Source organism: Eretmochelys imbricata, chromosome 7, assembly GCF_965152235.1.
Source record: "Eretmochelys imbricata isolate rEreImb1 chromosome 7, rEreImb1.hap1, whole genome shotgun sequence".
Lineage (NCBI taxonomy): Eukaryota > Metazoa > Chordata > Testudines > Cheloniidae > Eretmochelys > Eretmochelys imbricata.
Window position 1 is genome coordinate 62,266,182 of NC_135578.1, and position 26,070 is coordinate 62,292,251.

A 26,070-nucleotide genomic window follows, 5' to 3' on the forward strand; every position below is an offset into this window, starting at 1 on the left:
TATCTCCAGTTCAACAGCTTAATCATTAATATGTGGAGGATTTTCTTGCCAGGCTGTATTAGGAGGAGAACATCACTAGACAGACATTTAAATAGTTCTATTTAACTAAAACAACAACGTCATATATTCTGGATTTTTTTCTTCAATAGCAAACATATGTTTTAACAAAACAAGCATATGAATTTTTGAATTAGTGAAATATTCACGTTTTTTAAAATCAGGTTTGTTTTTGTTAAAATTGTTTAAAATAATTAAATGAATTTTTTAAAAAAACAAAAATTAAATAGACTGTGTCAGCCAGGTCAACATGAGAAACTTAAAATATTGGCTTCTGCAACTAACTCAGTCGTCTTCATCTTCATTTTCCTGTTTGTTCATAATCTGGAAAAGAAAAACAAGCTTTCCTGCTTTTTCAGGTCCCAAATGATTTCCCAATTTGGAATGAATTAGTCCAAAGGAAGAAAATATTCTTTCTACACCACCAGAAGAAGCTACTGCTGTTAAAAGTGAGATTATCACTTCAACAGTCTCTGAATCCAAGTGTTTAAGTGACTTCCACCAGTTCACTGGTGTGGCTGTCTTTTAAAATCATCAGCAAATGTATTTCTTGAATGGTTCACCTTAGTTCTGAAGTTTACTATAGTTGGCATTATGGAGGGATGATTGCTGGATGTCCATGTCATAGCCAACTCCTCTTCTTCAGCAGTTAAGGTTTGACCCTGGCACCGAATATTGAGAATATTTGCAAGAAAATGAGCTGGAGATAGTGCTTGTTTTTTTAATGCTTGTAATTTAACTCTGTCATTGCATATTTCTCTTTTTAAGATCTCACTCAGTTCCTTCCAAATTTCAACAGAGTCAGTAATAAAACAGCAGTTTCCCTGCATTTTGTTCAAGGCTACAGAAGTAGGCTTCAGAGTACCGAGCATGTGTTCAACATTTCTCTTAAGCCCAATGTTGAGAACTTTGGCTGTGACAGTGCCATCTGTTTTTTCATGATTTTGTTCAAAAACTGTCATCAGGTTAGGCTTGTTCTTGATCTAGTGCTCAAAACAGACCACTACTGAGTTCCATTGCACGTCTTGTGGGAGAGCTAGCTTGATTCCTCCAACTATTTTCAGAGCAGCTGCTGCAAAGTGGTTGTTACGGAAGTACTTTGCAATTTCAACAACATTAGCCTTTATTTCTGGAACACTGACGTCTTTGGCTAGGAGGTGCATCAAATGAGCACTACAACCGTATGTTGTTAGCTTGGGACTCTCTTCTAAATTTCTTCTCATCTTGAATAGATTTGCGGCATTGTCTTCGACCAAGCTGCATACTAGACATTTGAATTTTTTTTCATAGTTTGTTATAGCTTTTACTGCTGCTACTTGTAAGTATTCTGCTGTGTGTGCCTTTCCTGATGTATCAATTGTTTCTGTAAGGAAGACATTCCCTTCTTCTGTTGTCATACAAGCACATACGACAGGATCATTGTGGACATTGCTCTACCCATCAAGACTCAGGTTAACAATTTTACCCTCTAGACCTTTTGCACACTCTCAATTTCTCTTTCATATATTTTATCCAGCAATTTGCCTGCAGTATTTGCTCTGTTGGGTGGACTGTATCCTGGTCTTAATGACTGAACCATGTTAATGAAGTGTGGGTTCTCAATCATACGGAAAGAGAGTTTGTTGCATAAACAAACAGGGCAATTTTTTAATCGATTACCTCTTTTTGTAATCTGCTGGTTCTTGTCACAAACTTATCTATGGTGGTTTTTGGATGATGATTTTTTTTCCTTTTTGCTACAGGTGATATACTGTGGCTGTTTGACATACATGATGTGACTGAAACACTATCATTGGCAGATAACTCTGAAACTATAGAAAATGATGGTGAACTTGAAGGTGGATAGTCTTCAGAATCCTGTGTGTTGAGGATGGATTCTCCTAAACAAAATAAGTCAATGCAGTTATTTAATTATTATTACCATACTGCTCATTTAGTATTACTCATTGCATTCATTGACACTCAGTACTACTTTAAAGGTGAAATTGTAAAGGGAAGATCTGCTTATTTCAGCTATTTATTTTTTATCATAACTGCATCTAAAATGATAGTACCATAGAGTAACAACTATATATTTTGCTTAAACATGAGAATTAAAGAATAGTCCAGAAGGAAGACAGGCAGTCCTTAAGAAAGAAGTATGAAATAAAAAAAGTTTACCAACCTGAAGATCCTGCATGTTAAGACACGTTCCTTTCATCATCTTCAACACAGCTTTCTCCTGAAAAGGAACACTTCTCATGGTGTTGTTTCATTTGGGCGACCAGGCTTTGCATTTCTTTGTTTCACTGTTTGCATTTTGCATGCATGCCTGTCTTACCCACAGGTAGAGGAACCTCATTAAAATATTCCCAACCTGGGTCTCTTTTATGGCCTGCTGCCATTATAGGCTTTCCCTTCTTTTTGGAGAATGGTATGGTAGATTTCAAATCAATGAAGGCTACACTCAGAAAGACCTCAAGACTTCTGAAATATGCTGCTCAAACAGTTTCCCTTTTGTTTCTACTGCCTATCCCTCCCTTCTCACATTTATCTACAGACTCCTTCTCCTTGTCCAGATCTTTTTGATCCCCAACTATCTTCTATTCATTGAACTTTTTGAAACTTTCCACTTTTAGAGAGAGGTAAGGGATTGACTCTGTGTACACAAATTTGCAGAGGGACAATAGGGTTGAGGTCTGTTATTTCTCACCTCTATATTTATTTATTTATTTGTTTATTTTAAAACATTTTTGCTGTTAACAAGCATGTTACCTCTGGAAACATAAATCCACAGTTTGAGAACTGCAAAACTAAGCATCTCTGATGGTATCTTCTAAACTGAGCACTGAGTCCCATTGGGTAGATAGAAAGATTAACCTAAATAATCTATACAGAATCTCCTGGAACCCCATAAGATTGGGTCCCTAATCCATGAACTATTGGAACTCATTTACAAAACTTTTCTTAAAAATTACATCAATATATTGTCTCATACTACAGAATTAAAATTTATAATCCCCATTCCATGATGAGATATCATTGAGCTGTAGTGTATCTTAATTAAAAAAAAATCTTTAGATAGATTTTTTTTTTCAAAAAGCATTTTATCAAAAAAATCTGATTTTGTTTTTAATTTTTTTAAATTTTTTTTTTACATCATTGATTTTTATCCACCCTGGTTTAGAGGGAATGAGCTTTCCCACCAGCGGCTACTAGCAATACTTTTGCCATGTTGTCTCCTCTCCTGATGCAGATCTGAACATGCTCAAGGTATTGTGAAAAGTTACACGAAGCAGAGTAATAGCCAGATGCACCCTGCTACTGTGACTCTACTCTGAAGTCCAGTCTGTAAAATGCAGGCTGTCTGCTCTGCTGTTTGAGGAATCCCTCAAAAAATCATGATGGAGAGATCCTTACCTATTGACCTCACAGAACTAGACTTTAATTTCACTTTCTGTGGGCAGCATGGTCTTCCTTACTGCAGTAGGAACTGCTAGGTACCCAGCAGTTTTGAAAATCAGACAGCTTATTTATGGGTCAAAATCAGGATTTGGCAGCCTGACCACGTTCCTGTTTTTGAAAATTTGGGTCTAAATAATAAAACTGTATGTTAATCATATACATTACATTACTATCAATGATTTGGAATTCAGTCTTTTTAAATTCCCTTTTAAAAAGCATTTCGGTTTCATCCTTATGTATGTCAGTAGTATTTATATATCTTAAAACTTCGCCAAAAACTGGTAGGCTTCTGTAAACAGAACATTACTTTTGTTCTGTGCTACTTGTGGACTTGAGTATGTGGCATCAGTTGTTAAAATTACTTAGTTTAATTTTGCATGGAGACATTTTGCTTGTTTTAAAAATTAAGTGTGATAATATAGATTCTCTTTAGTTAGAGTAATTATAAAATGGAATTATTTTTTCCGTTGGAACTGTACACAGAAGCAGTTAATAGGCACTATTATTTATGTATCTAAAGTGGCATGGATTAATGGAACAGGCAGCTTGCTCCATTTCTTAACTGGCTGGTTCCTATTGAAATACCAACAATTTAAGCATCTCCACATGGCTTAGGACTACTTGACTTATTATTCACCTTCTTTACCTCTCTACCAAACTAAGACTGCTATTCATATAAGTCATAATTCCTTCAGAAGACTTGTATGAACTGCACTGGTATTTGCCATAAATATGGGTGGATTTTCAATGGCATCGTGTCTCAGGTGTACTGGTTTGTAAAGCAAGGAGTCCATGAGTGACTTCAGCATCTTAGCTGTTAAATAATAATGCTCTTCAGAGTAGAGTTCAGTTTCTGTTGGATCAGAAGTTAAATAGTCTCGCACTTGTTCTATCGGACATTTGTGCAGGTTTTTCACCAGGGAGACCAGGAATCTGTTTTCATAGCTGTCAGGATGTGTGTTCATTATCTGTATGTTGCATAATGTACAAGGCACTTATGTAAATACAGCATAGTGCACCTAATGACACTCTTGTTAAATGGCATAGTACTTACTTCGGATATTTACCAGAGACAAATTAGTGACTCTCAACAATGGATAAATGGAATGCCGGATGTTTCCTGCAAGCCTCTTCACACTTGTTAACATGGAGAATTGATATTGGTAGTGTAAATTCCCTAGTGTGCAGCTGTGTAAGTGAGATGAATGCCCTTTTAATACAGATGAAATATGATTTGTTCTTATTCTTAAACTAATTAAATGAAAGCACAGTATGTCTATGATGAAGAAATAATCTGTTTCCACGAGTGTGAATTCCACAATGTTTGACTTTCAATAAAACAATACTATACAGGTCCATATATATGTAGTGGATGTATTGAGGAATGAACGTTGTTTGATTAGAATTTCTGTATTGCATTTGACATTCTGTGTCTGGTTTCAGACTTCAAATCAATTCTCCTTGGCCTGCCTTTTCTAGTCCTTTTAAGTCTCAAAGGCAAATAGGCCAGTTGTTGGTTTTCTGTTTGAGGATGAGAGTATTTATTTCTTGTGTGATTTGCTTTGGTATGTGTAAATTAAACAACTTACTGCTGAAGCACAATGACTGGAGTTCTTCCTCTGATTAAGATGACATTTCAAATGTTTAGTCTGGTCCCATGAAGCCCATACTGCTCTGTTTATTCCAAGGCAATTCAAATCAGTATTGTAGTGACAGCAAACTTGCCCCAAAAGAGTACGTTAAATAAAACATGTATGTGATCAATTTAATATGCAGTTAAACATTTTCCCAAACAATTAATTACCTGTGCTACACTGCAAACATCAACATTTATTAGGATGACTTTGATAATAAGTTATGAATAGAAAATATGCAGTTATGTGAACATCTGGGCAAGCACAGCATTATAGTAATGAAGTAATTTAATACTAAAGAAATAAGTTGCTTCAGTCCCCTTAGAGGATATGCTTTCCAAAAGGCTTTGAAAACATGCATACTAGGCCCTAGGCTCTGAACTGTACCTCTGTCTGATCACTGCTATAGTCACATGTGTGTCCCCAATATCCTGCTTTATCTTTGTATTTATAATTTGTATTGTAAGAGCAGTTACAGACCCTGTTGTGCAAGGCACTGTACACATATATAACAAAAGGACGGGCCCTGCCCCAAAGAGTTCCATACAATCAAAGTGTAAGAGGAGAGACAACAGTAGGATTCAACTAACAGGGGCGTACAAGGAAACAGGAAGACGATTAAGAACTTCATAAGCAGTATTACAACACACCAGCTGCCTGCCCGTTGTCAAATGTTTTGTAGGTATCGTGGCGGAGGCGCGTTGTAAGGTGAGATTTGAAGAAGGATAATATAGTGTCTCTTGTGGATTTTAAAGGTGCCCTTCCCAAGGATAAGTAGTGGCATGTTAGTACAACAGAAGCAATAGTTGATGGTGTTTAAGAGATGATTGATAGGGTGGTAATAAGCCTTAAAAATGAAGACAAGTATGTGACCCTAAGAACCCCCTCTTCTGTAACTAACTCATGACAGGTCTGACAAACTCCTCACACCTAGCGGACACTGCTTTCATAGTATTTATCCATAAAGAATGTCATGTGAGGTTTTCCATAAAAAACAGAGGCATGCCAATCATGAATATTGTTGTGAAATGTATGTACAAATACCATGTAAGATGGGTGTGCGTGGGTACACCCTGAAAATATGTTCCTAAAAAATTCTGAATCAAGGCAGGGTTGACAAACATATTTCTGCTACATAAAGGATGTATGCCTCAGTTGACATGTAAATTAAGTATTATAAACCAATACAACAAATGCTCCATTTGCATACAAAGTCAGCATGAAGTCAGCCCACCAGGGAATAATCACGGGGGGGTCATCCCGACACAGGGGACAAACAGGGATTTGGGGGATATAAGGAGAAGGCAAATGGACACCTCTTTATCCTGCACCTGAGAAAGCAACAAGGCAGTATGATTGCATTCATGAAAAGGGGATCACATCTTGCCTTGGTTGGAAGCACTGTAAAGGACATTAAGGTGAGATAAGACAGCTTTTAGACATATGGTTAGCCTGTTAATGTTAAGTTTGGTCTCTAGAAAGCATATATTATCTTTGCTCACTATCTCTTAAGTCTTAACATAGTCATAGACTTTAAGGTCAGAAGGGACCATTATGATCGTCTAGTCTGACCTCCTGCACAACGCAGGCCACAGAATCTCACCCACCCACTCCTGTAACAAACCCCTAACCTATATCTGAGCTATTGAAGTCCTCAAATTGTGGTTTAAAAATTTCAAGGTGCAGAGAATCCTCTAGCAAGTGACCCATGCCCCACGCTACAGAGGAAGGTGAAGAAACCCCAGGGCATCTGCCAGTCTGCCCTGGAGGAAAATTGCTTCCCGACCCCAAATATGGTGATCAGCTAAACCCTGAGCATGTGGGCAAGACTCATCAGCCAGACACCCAGGAAAGAATTCTCTGTAGTAACTCAGATCCCACCCTGTCTAACATCCCATTACAGGCCATTGGGCGTATCTACCGCTAATAGTCAAAGATCAATTAATTGCAAAAATTAGGCTATCCCATCATACCATCCCCTCCATAAACTTAGTAAGCTTAGCCTTGAAGCCAGATATGTCTTTTGCCCCCACTGCTCCCCTTGGAAGGCTGTTCCAGGACTTCACTCCTCTGATGCTTAGAAACCTTCTTCTAATTTCAAGTCTAAACTTCCTGATGGCCAGGTTATATCCATTTGTTCTTGTGTCCAGATTGGTACTGAGCTTAAATAATTCCTCTTCCTCCCTAGTATTTATCCCTCTGATATATTTACAGAGAGCAATCATATCTCCCCTCAGCCTTCTTTTGGTTAGGCTAAACAAGCCAAGCTCTTTGAGTCTCCTTTCATAAGACAGGTTTTCCATTCCTCGGATCATCCTAGTAGCCTTTCTCTGTACCTATTCCAGTTTGAATTCATCCTTCTTAAACATGGGAGACCAGAACTGCACACAATATTCCAGATGAGGTCTCACCGGTGCCTTGTATAATGGTACTAACTCCTCCTTATCTCTACTGGAAATACCTCACCTGATGCATCCCAAGACTGCATTAACCTTTTTCATGGCCATATCACATTGGCGGCTCATAGATATCCTGTGATCAACCAATACTCCAAGGTCCTTCTCCTCCTCTGTTACTTCCAAGTGATGTGTCCCCAGTTTATAAAAAAAATTCTTGTTATTAATCTCTAAATGTATGACCTTTCACTTTTCACTATTAAATTTCATCCTATTACTGTTACTCCAGTTTACAAGTGTCAAATTTCCTTCCCCACTCTGAACGCTACGGTACAGATGTGGGGACCTGCATGAAAAACCTCCTAAGCTTATCTTTACCAGCTTAGGTCAAAACTTCCCCAAGGTACAAAATATTCCACCCTTTGTCCTTGGATTGGCCGCTACCACCACCAAACAAATACTGGTTACTGGGGAAGAGCTGTTTGGAAACGTCTTTCCCCCCCAAAATACTTCCCAAAACCTTGCACCCCACTTCATGGACAAGGTTTGGTAAAAAGCCTCACTAATTTGCTTAGGTGACTACAGACCCAAACCCTTGGATCTTAAGAACAATGAACAATCCTCCCAACACTTGCATCCCCCCCTTTCCTGGGGAATGTTGGATAAAAAGCCTCACCAATTTGCATAGGTGACCACAGACCCAAACCCTTGGATCTGAGGACAATGAAAAAGCATTCAGTTTTCTTACAAGAAGACTTTTAATAGAGATAGAAGTAAATAGAAGTAAAGAAATCCCCCCTGTAACATCAGGATGGTAGATACCTTACAGGGTAATTAGATTCAAAACATAGAGAACCCTTCTAGGCAAAACCTTAAGTTATAAAAAGATACACAGACAGAAATAGTTATTCTATTCAGCACAATTCTTTTCTCAGCCATTTAAAGAAATCATAATCTAACGCATACCTAGCTAGATTACTTACTAAAAGTTCTAAGACTCCATTCCTGGTCTATCCCCGGCAAAGCAGCATATAGACAGACAGACCAGACCCTTTGTTTCTCTCCCTCCTCCCAGCTTTTGAAAGTATCTTGTCTCCTCATTGGTCATTTTGGTCAGGTGCCAGTGAGGTTACCTCTAGCTTCTTAACCCTTTACAGGTGAGAGGATTTTTTTTCTCTGGAGGGATTTTAAAGGAGTTTACCCTTCCCTTTATATTTATGACAACAAGGTAATCCAGATCTTCTTCTATGATATCCTGGTCCTTCTCTATATTGGCAATACCTCCCAGCTTTGTGTCATCTGCAAACTTTATTAGCACATTCCCACTTTTTGTGCCAAGGTCAGTAATAAAAAGATTGGTCACAAAACCAATCCCTGAGGAACTCCACTAGTAACCTCCTGACAGTTCACCTTTCAGTGTGACCCGTTGTAGTCTCCCCTTTAGCCAGTTCCTTATCCACCTTTCAATTTTCATATTGATCCCCATCCCCATCTTTTCCAATTTAGCTAACGATTCCCCATGTGGAACCGTATCAAATGCCTTACTGAAATCGAGGTAAATTAGATCCACTGCATTTCCTTTGTCTAAAAAATCTGTTACCTTCTCACAGAAGGAGATCAGGTTGGTTTGGCACAATCTACCTTTTCTAAAACCATGTTGTATTTTGTCCCAATTACCATTGATCTCAATGTCCTTAACTACTTTCTCCAAGACCTTGCATACTACAGATGTCAAACTAACAGGCTTGTAGTAACCCGGATCACTTTTTTTCCCTTTCTTAAAAATAGGAACTATATTAGCAATTCTCCCGTCATACAGTACAACCCCTGAGTTTACAGATTCATTAAAAATTCTTGCTAATGGGCTTGCAATTTCATGTGCCAGTTCCTTTAATATTCTTGGATGAAGATTATCTGGGCCCCCCGATTTAGTCCCATGAAGCTGTTCGAGTTTGGCTTCTACCTTGGATGTGGTAATATCTACCTCCATATCCTTATTCCCATTTGTCATCCTGCCATTATCCCTAAGCTCTTCATTAGCCTCATTAAAGACTGAGGCAAAGTATTTGTTTAGATATTGGGCGATGCCTAGATCATCCTTAACCTCCACTCCATCCTGAGTGTTTAGTGGTCCCACTTCTTCTTTCTTTGTTTTCTTCTGATTTATATGGCTATAGAACCTTTTACTATTGGTTTTAATTCCCTTTGCAAGGTCCAACTCTACATGGCTTTTGCCTTTTCTCACTTTATCCCTACATGTTCTGACCTCAATAAGGTAACTTACCTTGCCGATCCCTCCCATCTTCCACTCCTTGTAGGCTTTCTGCTTTTTCTTAATCACCTCTCTGAGATGCTTGCTCATCCAGCTTGGTCTACAACTCCTGCCTGTGAATTTTTTCTCCTTTTTTGGGATGGAGGCTTCTGATAGTTTCTGCAACTTTAACTCTGCCTTTAGATCCACAAGTTATTCAGTCCAATCCACTTCCCTAACTAATTTCCTTAGTTTTTTTAAAGTTAGCCCTTTTGGAATCAAAAACCCTAGTCACAGATCTGTTTTTGTTTATCCTACCATTTAGTTTATAATACAATTATGTTATAATTATAAATGTATCTCTGTGCTGTTAGCTAATCCTCAGTTGAATCAAACAGGCTGGTGTGTACACTGACCCTTTGGGGATAACAAACCTGGTATTTCTGTGAGTAGTTGGAGGCTGGATCTTGAGGACCTTGCACAAGAAGCAGCAGTAAGGTTTAGATGCAGTGTAGTTGTGTGGCTCTCAAGAGAAGTTGAAGTCAAAAATGAGGCCCAGGTTACAGATCTGAGTTAAAAGGAGGATAGTGGAGGTATCCAGGGTGACCGAGGCTAGTGGGAGATCTTGGGAAGGAAAATATCAATAGTTTAATTTTGGCCACGTTGAACTTGCTTTGGCAGCTGCACTTCAACAAAGATGCTAGAAAGAGGCTATGATATTAATTTAGACAGAAGAAAACAGATCCAGTTTAGAGAGGTAGATCTGCGAGTCTTTAGTGCAAAGCAGAAGTTGTGCTTTGCCATAAGATCCCCTAGAGATAGGGGGACTTGAGAGTGGAGCCCCACTGAAAGCTGGAGGGAGCTGAGGGGGATCCTCCAAACAAAACACTGAAGGAGTGTTCTCTGCTTTCTTCCTTGGCAGCTGGTCCCTCAATGGATTTTGAGACTGCTCTTTTTTGGCTGTGTTACTATGTTTTCTTTAAGTTTGCCTACATCCCTGGCCTCCACCTGTCTGTCATTACATTTCGTTTGTCTTTCCTTTTTAATAGAAAATCCTCTCCAACTCCCTTGTGATTATGTATAGCATTCCACTGAATTTGTTCTTTTACAGTAATGATACCTAGCTCTTTATGTAGCACTTTGCATCAGTAGCTCTCAAAGGGCTTTACAAAGAGTTCAGTATTTCTTAGAAACTGAAGCATAGAGAGGTGCAATGACTTGCCCAAGTTCACACAGCAGGCTAATGGCAAAGTCTGTATCCTGCCTTAAAAGTTTCAGGGTGTTATTATCTGGCTGCAGGTAATGTAGTGAACAGTAGTTTCTATTAGAGGTCTAGGTCATGTAAAGAGCCACAAGAATGATTAAAGGATTAGAAAACTTTCTTTATAGTAATAGACTCAAAGAGCACAATCTATTTAGCTTAACAAAGAGAAGATTAAAGGGTGAGTTGATTGTAGTCTATAAATACCTACTTAGGGAACAAATATTTAATAACGGGCTCTTCATTCTAGCTGAGAAAGGTATAACGTGATCCAATGGCTAGAAGTTAAAGCTAGACAAATTCAGACGGGAAATAAGCTGTAAAAATTTAACCAGGAAAGTGATTAACCATTGGAACAATTTACCAGGGACCGTGATGGATTCTCCATCACTCACCATTTTTAAAATCAAGATTGGATGTTTTTCTGAGAAATCTGCTGTAGACATTATTTTGGGGAAGTTCTATGGCCCATATTACACAGGAGGTCAGACTAGATCATCATGATGGTCCTTCTCACATGGGAATCTATGAAAGATATTAAACTATAGCTTTCTCAGACTGTAACCTTGTAACCTACAGTGCTTTCTTTTTTTCTTTTCTTGCATTCTTCTTCAGAAGGTGCATTTCAAATAACTAAAACTCTGCCCAGCTATTTTAGCATGACTGAACGCTTCTGATGGAGGAACTGTTTCTATATCTGTTTCTGATCATAGGTTGTTGGAAGGTTAGACTGCAGATTGGAAGTGGTTACTCCTGTGATGTAGTTAAAATTGTAACACACTCAGAAATATTTTAGGCAGGTCCTTTTTGCTAGGCAAAATCTAATGCTATTCTGATCCTTTCTAAGAGTATGTCTACACTACAAAATTAGGTTGAATTTATAGAAGTTGTTTTTTTTTAAATTGTTTTTATATAATTGATTGTGTGGTCCCCACACACAAAATGCTCTAATTACATTAAGTGCATTAATTCGGCAGAGCGTTTCCACAGTCCCGAGGCTAGTGTCAACTTCCTGAGTGTTGCACTGTGGGTAGCTATCCCACAGTTCCCGCAGTCTCCGCCGCCCATTGGAATTCTGGGTTGAGATCCCAATGCCTATGGGGCAAAAACATTGTCGCGGGTGATTCTGGGTACATGCCGTCAGGCCCTCCCTCCGTGAAAGCAATGGCAGACAGTCGTTTTGCGCCTTTTTTCCTGGGTTAACTGTGCAGACGCCATAGCATGGCAAGCATGGAGCCCACTCAGCTCACTGTCGCCGTATATCTCCTGGGTGCTGGCAGATGTGGTACTGCATTGCTACACAGAAGCAGTTCATTGCCTTGTGGCAGCAGACGGTGCAATAGGCCTGATAACCATTGTTGTCATGTCCTAGGTGCTCTTGGCCACCTCGGTAAGGTCGGTCAGGAGCACCTGGGCAGATATGGGCACAGGGACTGAAATAGGAGTGACTCGACCAGGTCATTCTCTTTAATCCTGCTGGCAGTCGTATTGCACAATCTTCTGCCGAGCAGCCAGGAGATGAGGATGGCTAGCAGTCCTACTGCACCATCTGTTGCCAGCCAAAGATGTAAAAGTTAGATGGAGTGGCTCAAAACAAGGAATAGACCAGATTTGTTTTGTATTCATTTGCTTCCCCCTCCCTCCCTCCCTCCGTGAAATCAACGGCCGACGGTCCTTTCAGTGAGGTTTGTCAGGGGCACCTTGAAAGTTTAATGGAGATTCAGTCCTGTCTGGAATACGGGGGGGAGGGATAGCTCAGTGGGTTGAGCTTTGGCCTGCTAAACCCAGGGTTTTGAGTTCAATCCTTGAGGGGGCCATTCTGTATGATAGTTGTTTTTGTTTCTCCTTGATGTAAAGCCACCCCCTTTGTTGATTTTAATTCCCTGTAAGCCATGTCGTCAGTCGCCCCTCCCTCCGTCAGAGCAACGGCAGACAATCGTTCCACGCCTTTTTTCTGTGCAGACGCCATACCACGGAAAGCATGGAGCCCGCTCGGATCACTTTGGCAATTAGGAGCACATTAAACACCACACGCATTATCCAGCAGTATATGCAGGACCAGAACCTGTCAAATCGAAACCGGGCGAGTCAGCAACATCAGCACGGTGACGAGAGTGATGAGGACATGGACACAGACTTCTCTCAAAGCACGGGCCCTGGCAATGTGGGCATCATGGTGCTAATGGGTTAGGTTCATGCGGTGGAACGCCGATTCTGGGCTCGGGAAACAAGCACAGACTGGTGGGATCACATAGTGTTGCAGGTCTGGGACGATTCCCAGTGGCTGCGAAACTTTCGCATGCATAAGGGCACTTTCATGGAACTTTATGACTTGCTTTCCCCTGCCCTGACGTGCAAGAATACCACCCCTCACAGTTGAGAAGCGAGTGGCAATAGCCCTGTGGAAGCTTGCAACGCCAGACAGCTACCGGTAAGTCGGTAATCAATTTGGAGTGGGCAAATCTACTGTGGAGGCTGCTGTGATGCAAGTAGCCAACGCAATCAAAGATCTGCTGATATCAAGGGTAGTGACCCTGGGAAATGTGCAGGTCATAGTGGATGGCTTTGCTGGAATGGGATTCCCTAACTCTGGTGGGTCTATAGACGGAACCAATATCCCTGTCTTGGCACCGGAGCACCAAGCCGGCGAGTACATAAACCGCAAGGGGTACTTTTGAATAGTGCTGCAAGCACTGGTGGATCACAAGGGACATTTCACCAACATCAATGTGGGATGGCTGGGAAAGGTATATGACACTCGCATCTTCAGGAACTCTGGTCTGTTTCAAAAGCTGCAGGAAGGGACTTTCTTCCCAGACCAGAAAATAACCGTTGGGGATGTTGAAATGCCTATAGTTATCCTTGGGGATCCAGTCTACCCCTTAATGCCATGGCTCATGAAGCCACACACAGGCAGCCTGGACAGTAGTCAGGAGCTGTTCAACTACAGGCTGAGCAAGTGCAGAATGGTGGTCGAATGTGCATTTGGATGTTTAAAAGTGCACTGGCGTAGTTTACTGACTCGCTTAGACCTCAGCGAAACCAATGTCCCCACTGTTATTACTGCTTGCTGTGCCCTCACAATATCTGTGAGAGTAAGGGGGAGATATTTGTGGCGGGGTGGGAGGTTGAGGCAAATCGCCTGGCCGCTGGTTTCCCGCAGCCAGACACCGGGGTGGTTAGAAGAGCACAGGAGGGCATGCTGCGCATCAGAGAAGCTTTGAAAACCAATTTCATGACTGGCCAGGCTACAGTGCGAAAGTTCTGTTTGTTTCTCCTTGATGAACCCCCCGCCCCCCTTTGTTCATTCTACTTCCTGTCACCTAACCACCCTCCCCTCCCTACTTCGATCACCACTTGCAGAGGCAATAAAGTCATTGTTGCTTCACATTCATGCATTCTTTATTAATTCATCACACAAATAGGGGAATAACTGCCAAGGTAGCCCGGGAGGGATGGTGGAGGAGGGAAGCACTGGGTGGAGTGGTGGAGGAGGGAAGGACAAGGCCACACAGCACTTTAAAACTTATTGAATGCCAGCCTTCTGTTGCTTGGGCAATCCTATGGGGTGGAGTTGCTGGGTTCTGCCGCATTCTTGGGCGTCTGGGTGAGGAGGCTATGGAACTTGGGGAGGAGGGCGGTTGGTTGGCTGTAGCGGCGATCAGTGCTCCAGCTGCCTTTCCTGCAGCTCAGCCATACTCTGGAGCATATTACTTGGATCCTCCAGCAGCCTCAGCATTGAATCCTGCCTCCTTTCATCACGATGCCGCCACCTATCGTCTTCAGCCCGCCACTTCTCGCGTTCATTTTGTGCTTTCCTGCACTCTGACATTGTCTGCCTCCACGCATTCATCTGTGCTCTGTCAGTGTGGGAGGACAGCATGGGTCAGAGAACATTTCATCGTGAGTGCATTTTTTTCGCCTTCTAATCTTCACTAGCCTCTGGGAAGGAGAAGATCCTGTGATCCTTGAAACACATGCAGCTGGCGGAGGGGAAAAAAAGGAACAGTGGTATTTAAAAAGACATATTTTATAGAAGAATGTGTACACTCTTTCACAGAAAACCTTGCTGTTAACATTACATACATAGCCCATGTGCTTTCGTTCCAAGGTCGCATTTTGCCTCCCCCCACTGCGTGGCTAACCCCTCACTCCTCCCGCTTCCCCCCACCACGTGGCTAACAGCGGGGAACGTTTCTGTTCAGCCACAGGCAAACAGTCCAGCAGTAATGGGCACCTCTTAATGTCCCCTTAAGAAAAGCACCCTATTTCAACCAGGTGACCATGAATGATATCACTCTCCTGAGTATAACACAGAGACATAAAGAACGGATGTTGTTTGAACACCAGCAAACGTACACTGCAATGCTTTGTTCTACAATGATTCCCGACTACCTGCTACTGGCCTGGCGTGGTACCGTGTGTCCTACTGTGGTGGATGGAATAAGGCTACCCTCCTCAGAAACCTTTTGCAAAGGCTTTGGGAGTACGTCCAAGAGAGCTTTATGGAGATGTCCCTGGAGGATTTCCGCTCCATCCCCAGAGACGTTAACAGACTTTTCCAGTAGCTGTACTGGCCGCGAATGCCAGGGCAAATTAATCATTAAACACGCTTGGTTTTAAACCATGTATACTATTTAAAAAGGTACACTCACCAGAAGTCCCTTCTCCACCTGGCGGGTCCAAGAGGTAGCCTTGGGTGGGTTTGGCGGGTACTGGCTGCAGGTCCAGGGTGAGAAACAGTTCCTGGCTGTTGGGAAAACCAGTTTCTCCGCTTGCTTGCTGTGAGCTATCTACAACCTCATCATCATCATCTTCCTTGTCCCCAAAACCTGCTTCCGTGTTGCCTCCCTCTCTATTGACGGAGTCAAAGCACACAGTTGGGGTAGTGGTGGCTGAGCCGCCTAAAATGGCATGCAGCTCATCATAGAAGCGGCATGTTTGGGGATCTGACCCGGAGTGGCCGTTTGCCTCTCTGGTTTTCTGGTAGGCTTGCCTCAGCTCCTTAAGTTTCACGCGGCACTGCTTCGGGTCCCTGTTATGACCTCTGTTCTTCATGCCCTGGGAGACTTTGACAGATGTTTTGGCATTTCGAAAACTGGAACGTAGTTCTGATAGCACAGATTCTTCTCCCCATACAGCGATCAGATCCCGTACCTCCCGTTCGGTCCATGCTGGAGCTTTTTTGCGATTCTGGGACTCCATCATGGTCACCTCAGCTGATGAGCTCTGCATGGTCATCTCTGCTGATGAGCTCTGCACTCCCCTGCAGCTTGCCACGCTGGCCAAACAGGAAATGAGATTCAAAAGTTTGCGGGCCTTTTCCTGTCTACCTGGCCAGTGCATCTAAGTTGAGAGTGCTGTCCAGAGCTGTCACAATGGAGCACTCTGGGATAGCTCCTGGAGGCCAATACCGTCGAATTGAGTCCACACTACCCCAAATTCTACCAGGCAAGGCCGATTTCAGCTCTAATCCCCTTGTCGGGGGTGGAGTAAAGAAATCAATTTTAAGAGCCCTTTAAGTCGAAAAAAAGGGCTTCGTCGTGTGGACAGGTGCAGGGTTAAATCGATTTTACTCTGCTAAATTTGACGTCAACTCCTAGTGTAGACCAGGGCTAAGATCTAAAGTGGTGGTAGCATGTGTAGTGAACCTTGACAAACCTAGTCAGGAGTCTTGAGGGACACCTTTTCCCATCTTCCTAGTTCCATAAGTCAGTGACAAGCAGATGAAAAAGAACTGCAATTGTGATGGGTGAAAGCAGAAACAGAGCTTTGATGTGAGAACCCTTCTGCAATGGACCGAAGTACGTAAACTACCCTATAGAAGGGCATTGGCCACTAATTACTGAGAGTTCCAGCAGAGTTCCAGCTTGTATCAGGCAGTTATAATGTACTTGGGTGCCTCATGTGATAACAGAGATCTAATGGCATCTTGGATATAAATTAGATTTGTACTGAGATACTCTGATCAGGTGCTGATGTGGAAAACTTGCTTTTCTGGTTTGACAGCAAGTGATTGGTAGCAATCCAGAACAACAAGGTGGTCAAACTGGAAAGGAATATTATTTAGCACATATCTGACCACTTCAGCTGCTATAATCTGACTCCTGAGCAAAAATTCCCAGTGGCGTGGGAATTGTCGGTTTCTTCTTTGCGAGCCATGGGATTGGTATGGTAGGAGAGGAGGAAAAGCTTTCCAACACCATAGAAGTTTAAGGTGCTATATTCAACAACCCTTTCATTGATTTTTATGAGGAAAGAGAGAGGAGATTGTCCTTTTCATCCCATTCTTATTTTGAATGGGATGGCTGGAAGGGATGGCAGAGTAAAATAGCCAACCTTCCCTTTGCTATCCAGGGGAAGGAGGAATCTTCCTTCCTTCCTTTTTTATGATGCCACTGGAAAGGGAAGGTGCACTGCCTTCACAGAGGGGGTGTGGTTTGGCAGGAATGGCCAGGACATGGCATTAGCTAGGCTTAGGCCACTGCAAGATGGCAACTTCTAACTGTGAAACTTTCCTTGCTTGGTAAGTGATCGGGACTGACTAAAGTCGGCGTATCCAGCAGCACAATGGGATTAATGTGCTTTCTCTTCACTTTAGGTCTAGATGCAACCTTAGGTCATAAGTGAAGATGAGTTGATCAGGCTTTTAATTTATTTAAATCACCAAACCATCATGTAACTTAGTACAATTTGGCCCAGTTGGTAGTTGGCTTTTCTTAGCATATGCGCAACATGCCTCAGGTGGCACGTGATCAGGATTCATCACTGAATTTGGTCCACTGGTTGGATTATTAGCTTCCTGGACTTGGGCTGGGTACTGATGGGGAGTTTGACGTGAATGCTGTTCCATGTTTCTACTCGTGATAGCTCAAGAGCTAGAAATTGCATGCCATCACTGGGGTATAACTGAAATTCCATGAAGAGATGCTTGTACAGGGACTATAACTAATGCTACTTGTATTTTGTTTTTATGCCTACCAAACTTGAATACACAATTTAAAGGGACACTGTCAACTTCAAAATCCTTTCTGTGAGAAAATGTTGTACGGGTACCTACAGTGGTTAGAAATAACACCTAAGATTACTGTAACTGAAAGAAGCTCCTTTCCTTAACTCAAATGATGCTTATAAGCATATATTTTAAAAGTGAATATAAGAAAAATGGCACATGTGTTTAAAAGAAGTTGCTCTGTTCAGGAATTGGAATTTTTAAGAAATTACTTAAATTTCAGTTTGATCATGTCATTTGAAAGGGCTGTGTGCGGAGAAGTTACTGAAGTTAAGAAATTTTTAAAAATGAGTCCCTATTCAAGAAATTAAAATGAATCAGACTCTCTTCAAGGTTGCCATGCAGTGTTCTTCATAATATGCTAATTCTATGCCTTTTTTTACATGTTCTGATGAACATTGAAATAGTTATGTTGAAACTTGAAGTATCATCCTTGGCATCTGAGTTGATGGCCATTGAAATGATTAAGGGAGTTGATATCACAAAGCTACTGTTTCAGGCTCTCTGCAGACTCGGACAGACTTCTTTGCCTCGATTACACTCGATTTCTCCACAACCACAACAGCTTGAGGCTGACTTTTTTTAAAATGAAAGCTGAGACACTGGAGAACAACTGAGAGATTTGTCTTCACCTCTCAGCTACTTCTTTGCATCTTCCCCAGGATGGTATGCCCCACACTTTGGGAAATACTGATTTACAGTGGCAGGAGATTGTTTAGGTTTCAGTCTATGTGGATATAAAATGCAATCACACAAAGAGTAAGATTCAAGAGATAATGGATTTTGGGATAACATTGTGGGGGACCAACCCAAGACCTTGGCATTACTTAAGCCTTATTTTGACTTAAATTGCTAAAATTGCATTTAATTGGTGCTTAGGCCTTGAGGAGGTCCCCTGCACATGGAGTGAATTTTAATCTTAATTTTTCTACATATATATGTATTTTGTACAGTGCCGAGTGCAATGGGGCAGTCATCCTGATTGGGGCATTTGAATGTTACTATGGTAGATGTAATACTTCGTCATAGAGATTAGGGTTTTATTTTTAATCTCTTGAATCATGTGTAGAACATGGACAGTTTCATTTGAAATAGACTAGAATTTGACTTTTTATATCATCTTTCATATTCTAGACACCCAAAGCTACAAATTGGATACTGTTGTCTAAGTAGTAGCTCTTTTGAGCTCACCTGTACTAGTGTAAATTGAAACATTCTCTTCCTGTTTGACAAAGCTAATGCTGCCTCATGAGAATCTTGAAAAAAATCCCATTTAGAAACCTATCTTTTAGTGTATGATGTTTTCTGCATTTCTTCCCCCACTAAAATGTAAACATAGGATTTTTTTCGTAAAGATGTACCATTTTTGCAAAATTCCATCAACTGTAATAGTACAGTAGTTAGTGAATGTTGCTAGTGAGCATTCTGTATTGATTTAAAACATTAGCGGAAAATAGTGTAGCTGAGAACTGTGTTACTTCCAGAGTTGGGTGCACAACAGTGGTGGGTGGTGTGTTTGTACAGTAATTAATAAGAGCTTTGGGTGGAAATCTGCTCTAAAAATGCAAGTGCTAGGTGAATGATATTTGTTAGCCTATCTACTTTGAGCTTAGGTGCATTCTGGTACTTTTAAGCTAAAAAGAAAAGTGGTCTTGAGGGTAAGCCCAGGGCTAGGAGTCAGAGGACCTGGTTCTGTCATGACTCTGCTATACGACCTTGAGCAAGTCCTTTAGTGTGCGTCTGCCTCCAATTCCCAATTACAAAAAGTGTTATCCCCATTTTACTACTTCACAAGGTGTTGGAGGCTCAGGCAGTGGAATGTTTTTGAAGGACTTTGAGATCCTTGGATAAAAAGCTGGTAATGGTAGTATGAATATATATTTAAAGAGCTTTTTATAGAAGTATTTCTAAGTACCTGCTCCTCTTTATTATGCACCTGAAATCTAAATCCTAATCGTGACATCATAATCATCCTTTCAATCAACTGTGATGTCAGAAAGACAGTTTGACTTTAGATGAGAAACATGAGCAGAAACCGTGCGTGTGTGTGTGTGTAGGTAAGTAAGTAAATAAGGAGATGGGGTTGTCAGTTCTAGAGAATATTCTACTTTTTATCAACACAACTGGTGCAGTTAGGGAACTGCAGTTTAAAGAACTCATAATACCATGCCAATGTGCCTTATCAATCAATGATCAACCTTCAAAATAATTGTTCTTGAGAAGATAGCAGTCCCTATGGCCCATTTGGTCCTTGGCCTGTCTTCTGAGGCAGAAAAACGGTGCCAGTTAGCATTGGCTCTGGAGGTGGTCTATATATGCAGACCCCTATCTCAATAGGAACTGAAATTAAAAGCAGAATCTTCAGGGGCCATTTAATAACATTATGGAAATATAGAAAATGCCAGAATAGTAGATTTATGCTTCTAATTGGAATGTTTTTAGAAGTCTTTAATGAAGTTGTAAATAGAGTTTAGCAGTCTGCAGAGGGACAAAGATTATGGGACCATGGCGGGGGATCCACAGTTAAGGTCATGGCAGTTTCCATTTTAAACCATTTTGACCCCAACCTCCAACTTGCTGTAAAAGCTCTTTTCAGCCTGAAATTACTCACGTGTTGTCTCTATCCACAAAATATAGATGTATAATGTCTGTGTATATAATATATATAAAATACTTAACTCTTTTCTAATAGAGGTGAAGTTTTGAGATAAGGGAGTTTGTGGAACAATAGTGAGCTTAACTTTTCAAAAAGATTTGTAACTTTTCTTTAGAAATGTGTATTTTAAAAAAGCACAGATTTAAAAATCTAAATAGAATTCAGTGGAATTACACCAAGGTATGATGCTACTCACTGAGGTAGGAGTTTGCAGGACTGGATATTTAGAACTTCTGGAAGATCTCTCATATGTTTGACATTTGACCTTTAAACACCAACGCACTGCCCCAGTCTAAGTAACATGGAGAGTGTCTGAAGAACACGCAAATTCCATAAGATCATTAGCAACGGATGAAAAGAAATACAAGCTCTTTTAACCCTTTGAGCCAAATTTGTCCTAGTGTAAATTCATTAAAATCTAGTGGAGTTACTCCAACTGTTAATTTGGCTCACTAGGAAAAGCTCATTAATTTTTTATGACAAATACCTGTGGTTCATGAAAGCTGTAAGTACAGGTTGAATGGGGTAGACAAGCTCCATGATGGTGGTACTTAAGGCTTGTCTAAACGCGACTTGTACTGGTTTAACTAACATCATAACATCATACTTTGAAATTGTGAGTATTGAAAGTAGAACCCTTTTTGACACTAGTACTATGTTTGTAACATTAATTAAAAAGTACCTCTTTGCAAATAGTAATAGTTCTTTTTATTAAAATTTAAAATAACATAAACTGCTGAACATTGTAGACAAATTACTTCAGTGGTTATATAAAATATTTTATTATTTTATAGCTCAGTCTTGGCTTTGGTATGTACTGTAGGAGAGACAGCTTGCTGCCCTTAGGGGGCAGCTCCAGGTCATGAAGTGTGCAGCCGGAGGGCACTTGCATTCCCATGGACGTGTGTCAGAACTATTGATGGCAATGACATTACTATCGCTGTAGCATTCTAGTATTTTTGTGACGTTCAAGAGGTTGATTGACTACAGTAGTCTGGTGTATACACAAATGGTAGTTTGATATCTCGTAAGATGTTAAAATACAAATGAATTACACATCCTGTCATGATACTCTCACATTAACAAATAGTAGAAAATGCCTCGAGTCCTAATTTTTTTTTTTAACATATTTCAGGAGAGTGTGTTGGAAGTCCTCTCCTCCCGTTTTAGCATGTGAAATCTTTTCAAACTTGCTTTTGCTGCAGTTATCAGTAGCACACAAGTTCTCAAACCAAGGGGAGAGGTGGGAGGGGAAGCAATTTTTAACCTTGAAAATTTTACTAGTGGTGATCACTCTGCATGATCTGGTAAGCTGGCATCTCTTGGAGAGAAAATACAACTTAGAAATATTAAGTAACTATATTTAAAAACAAAATGAAATCATCATATATATCACAATATTTTCACTGGCTCTTAAAGTAAATAGGTGGGGGGGAAATGGCCCTTGATGAATTCGGTGTATTGAAGGAACAATGGCACTTGGTTTGGACAGGTGGCATGCAGCCTCTCATCTGACTAGAAATGTTTTTTAACATAACTAGTAACTGCATTCTTTAAAAAAAAAAATGAGCTTTTAAAATAATGTTAAGTTGGTAGCAAAATTATTAGTTGTGATGATCTTCTACAATCAGAAACATGTTCAGGTTCCAGATTTATTCAGTCAACATCTTTTCTATGAAATCAGTTCAGTTTACAAAACACAACAAGATTTCTTTAACTTTACTAGTATTGTGAGTTGTGAGTTCAAGATGAAAGTCACGCTGTGTCTTTTCTGCTTCCTGCAGTTATTGCCAACTACAAAGATTGTGGGATCTGAGCTTACGGGTTAATTCTTGTTCATATAAGAGGCAGAGTGGAATTACTTTGTTCTCTTTACCTGTAACCTTTGTGGTGATGACACTGGTACTTAATTACTTGGGTTGGGCAGTTAAACTAATGGATATGACTTGAAAACACAGGTATAGGTACGAGGTATGTACAGTACCTAATGAGCTATTTTTAGTTTGTGTTGGATCATATCCTGATCCATTAAAATAAATTATTTCTTGTACATATCCTAGTTGAGACAACTGTGAGCCAATATATTCCTACAGCCAGTTCGTATGCCATTTCGTTTAAAATCCTCGGCACATAATTTTGGATAATTGAGTTAGTGTATTGGGAAGGTTTCAGAGTAACAGCCGTGTTAGTCTGTATTCGCAAAAAGAATAGGATGCATCCGATGAAGTGAGCTGTAGCTCACGAAAGTTTATGCTCAAATAAATTGGTTACTCTCTAAGGTGCCACAAGTACTCCTATTGTATTGGGAAGGAGTCTTAAAGTGTTCTGAATTTTCAGTGATAGGTAGCACAGCAGACATTATTTCTGTCTTATAATGCACTGGTGCGATGAGATAGTTATCATTAATATAAATAGCTAAAGGCGAACATCAGCCGTGTAGGGTTCTAGAAAACGTAGCATGAAGTGATAGGATCTGTAAGCTTTCTATTATTAGGTTTGTTATGGGGACATCAGTCTTTCTAGCCTTGAACTACCAACAACCTTTGTCCTTTATGTTACCTTTAGTTAAAAACAAAGAAGAGCATGAATGCTGGCCGATAGCCATGTCTCTCTCTCTCAGCAAAAAAATTCATCTGGGAAAGATAAATGGGATTGTAGATCTGGATTTGTTTCATTATATGAATGATATGTGACATTTTGTGAATTATTTATTGCAGTAAGCATGGCAGAAATGACTAAAGCGTTATTAAATCAAATGAAGGAAAGAATACCATGACTGCAAAGACAGGATTTTCACTGACCTCTGTAGAGGGAATATTATTGCTTTTTAAATCAGATTGTTCTTTTAATTGTTATTTAAAGGGCAAAAAGTGTTCCCAAGATGCTGCATTTGAGCAGTTGCAGGTAATAACTGGATCCACCAATGCATAGCACTGATTGCCTGACATTTTTGTAAGGTGATGGCAGGGTCAGTAACCAATTTGTAGTTGTTTTTGCAAATTCTTTAGAGGTTTCTGTACTGGAGGAATGTTCCTAACACTCCTAGAAAGTACATTTGCATAGACAAAAATTGCAATGTGCTTGAAGTGGGAGGGAGGGGCTTACTGAATTCAAAAGGCCACTATTGAGCAAGAACAATCAACCCAGCTCTTTTTTTCCTCTCACTTCTTGCATTGTTTTTTAAACTTTGAAATGAAGAATGCTCCCACCAATAAGATTAATGATGCTATTGAAGGTCACCGCACAACAATTTAAAATAAATTATTGAAATTCATTTTCACTGTTTTAGAAACATGATTGAATTAGAAATGACACAATACGATCATTTTCCTAATTAGTTCTCTCAAGGTGGCGATTTGATTTTTCAGCAGTGCAAATAATTTGTAACAATTTGTGGCATTAATAAAACTGATTAGTATGTGGTGTCTGCAGTTATATTTGACACAACATAAGATGATGTTTCAGTCTCTTTTAATGCATTTATGGAAGATTAAGACCAATAAGTTTATTATTCCTGATAGAATCAAAAATATTTTTCTAAGGGTGGATTGTGTGTGTGTGTGTGTGTGTGTATATGTGAATATCAAAATCCTTTTAATTGTATTTTAAAGGGACATACCAGCAAATAACAAATCTGTAGTTCTGAGAAATACATTTTTATTTAATGCAGCATGTTAACAGCTATGAAAACTACTACCTCTATGAATTCAGGAGTCTACACATAAACAGATGTACGGGGCCTTAGTATTGCTCGGAGTAGTAAAGAACCATTGGGAGAAGTAAATGTAGACTTGTATGTTCTTAAAAAGAATTTCTATAGTAACATCATATAATGCCAGTGGTTGGTTAAGTGTTCTCTTGCTTCTTTTTCAATTTGGAAATGCAAAAATGTTGATTTAGAGCTTGTGTAACTTTTAAAATATCATTTGTTCAGTTTGCTATGTAAACTAATACTATAGTTCTACTGCATTCCAGATCTTTCATGTGAATTTTTTAACTGTGTCATTGTTATCTTCTAATAATCATGACACTTAAAAATTCTGTTAGGACCTAATTGTGCAAACATTTAGTACTTCCTACAGTGAGTACTTCCATTTGAAGAAAGGGCTGTGCCTGCAGGATCAGGCCCATAAGTACCCTAAGTAAGCAAGCCTTTTTTAGGTGATGTGATTGTTTGTTTGTTTTTAACACATTGAAATCTATTACACAAATTATTTTGAAGTATTTTAATATGTTGATGTTAGCTTGTCATACAGCAAATGAAGAAGAGCAAAACCAGTGAGACTCCCTTAAGTGAATTCCTGATCAGAAAAATGTGCTTTGTTGAAAGACTCAGACTTCCTAAATTAAAGTTTGTGTTTGTCTAATTTATTGCCATAGAATATGTTGATTTAATAGGGACATAGAAATTGCGAGACTGGATCAGATCAGTGTGGTCCATTTAGTTCAGTATCCTTTCTCCAACAGAGTCCAGTACCAGCTGCTTCAGAGAAAGGTGCAAGAAACCCCTCTAGTGGACAGTTATGGGGTAACGTGTCCTCAGAGAGAGTTTCCTCCTACCTAATATTTAGAGTTACCTTATGCCCTGAGGCTTGAGGGTCTCTGTCTCTTCCAAAGTTCTCATTTATTTTTGTAGTAGTTATTATTATAGCTTGTGATATTCTTGTTTTCCCTGCAAATGCCCAATCTTTATTTGAATTTTGCTGAGCTCTTAGCCTTAATTGTATATACTGGCAATGAGTTCCCACAATCTAGTTGTCTGATATGGAATAGTAATTTCCTTTTACTAATTTTGAATTTGCCATCTTCAGTTTCATTTAATATCCCCTTACTTATTAAGTTGGGGTAAGCGTAGATGAGAGATGTTGTGGTAGTTGGGCCTACCAATGCTGAGATGGTTCAGTGACTCTGCTGAAATCATGCTTGGTAAAAACAGAACATGTAGAATTGGAAATTAATGAACCAAAATTGGTGTGTTGGATATTCGGCCTAACTGGTGGACAAATAATGATGGAATGGGCTATTCCACCCACCGCTCCCTTTTTGGGTCTTTAAGGAGACTGGGGGCAAATACAAAAAGAACAGATCGAGGCTAGTAGAGCAAGCTTCACCATGATGGCTGCCACCCCCACCCTATTCTGAGACCCCGGACCTTGTTCATCCTAATCCTGAGGGATGTCCTAACTAGATAGGGCCACAGAGAGGGATCCAGATGACATCGCAACCCCTACCTGCTCCAGCTGAATCCCAAACACCACCTGAGATGAAATGGGGTTGGACTTTAGCAACAGTTCCCACCCATCTCAACTAACTTCTTCTCTTTTCCCATCTCAGATACCATCGAAGAGACTGTCAAACA

General features: G+C 40.2%; 1 protein-coding gene across 1 annotated transcript in view; it reads left to right on the forward strand.

Annotated features, from left to right (window-relative positions):
- The window catches only part of KAT6B (lysine acetyltransferase 6B), a 200,496-nt gene that overhangs the window by 88,283 nt on the left and 86,143 nt on the right, over positions 1-26,070 (forward strand). The gene's annotated exons all lie outside the window — the stretch shown is intronic.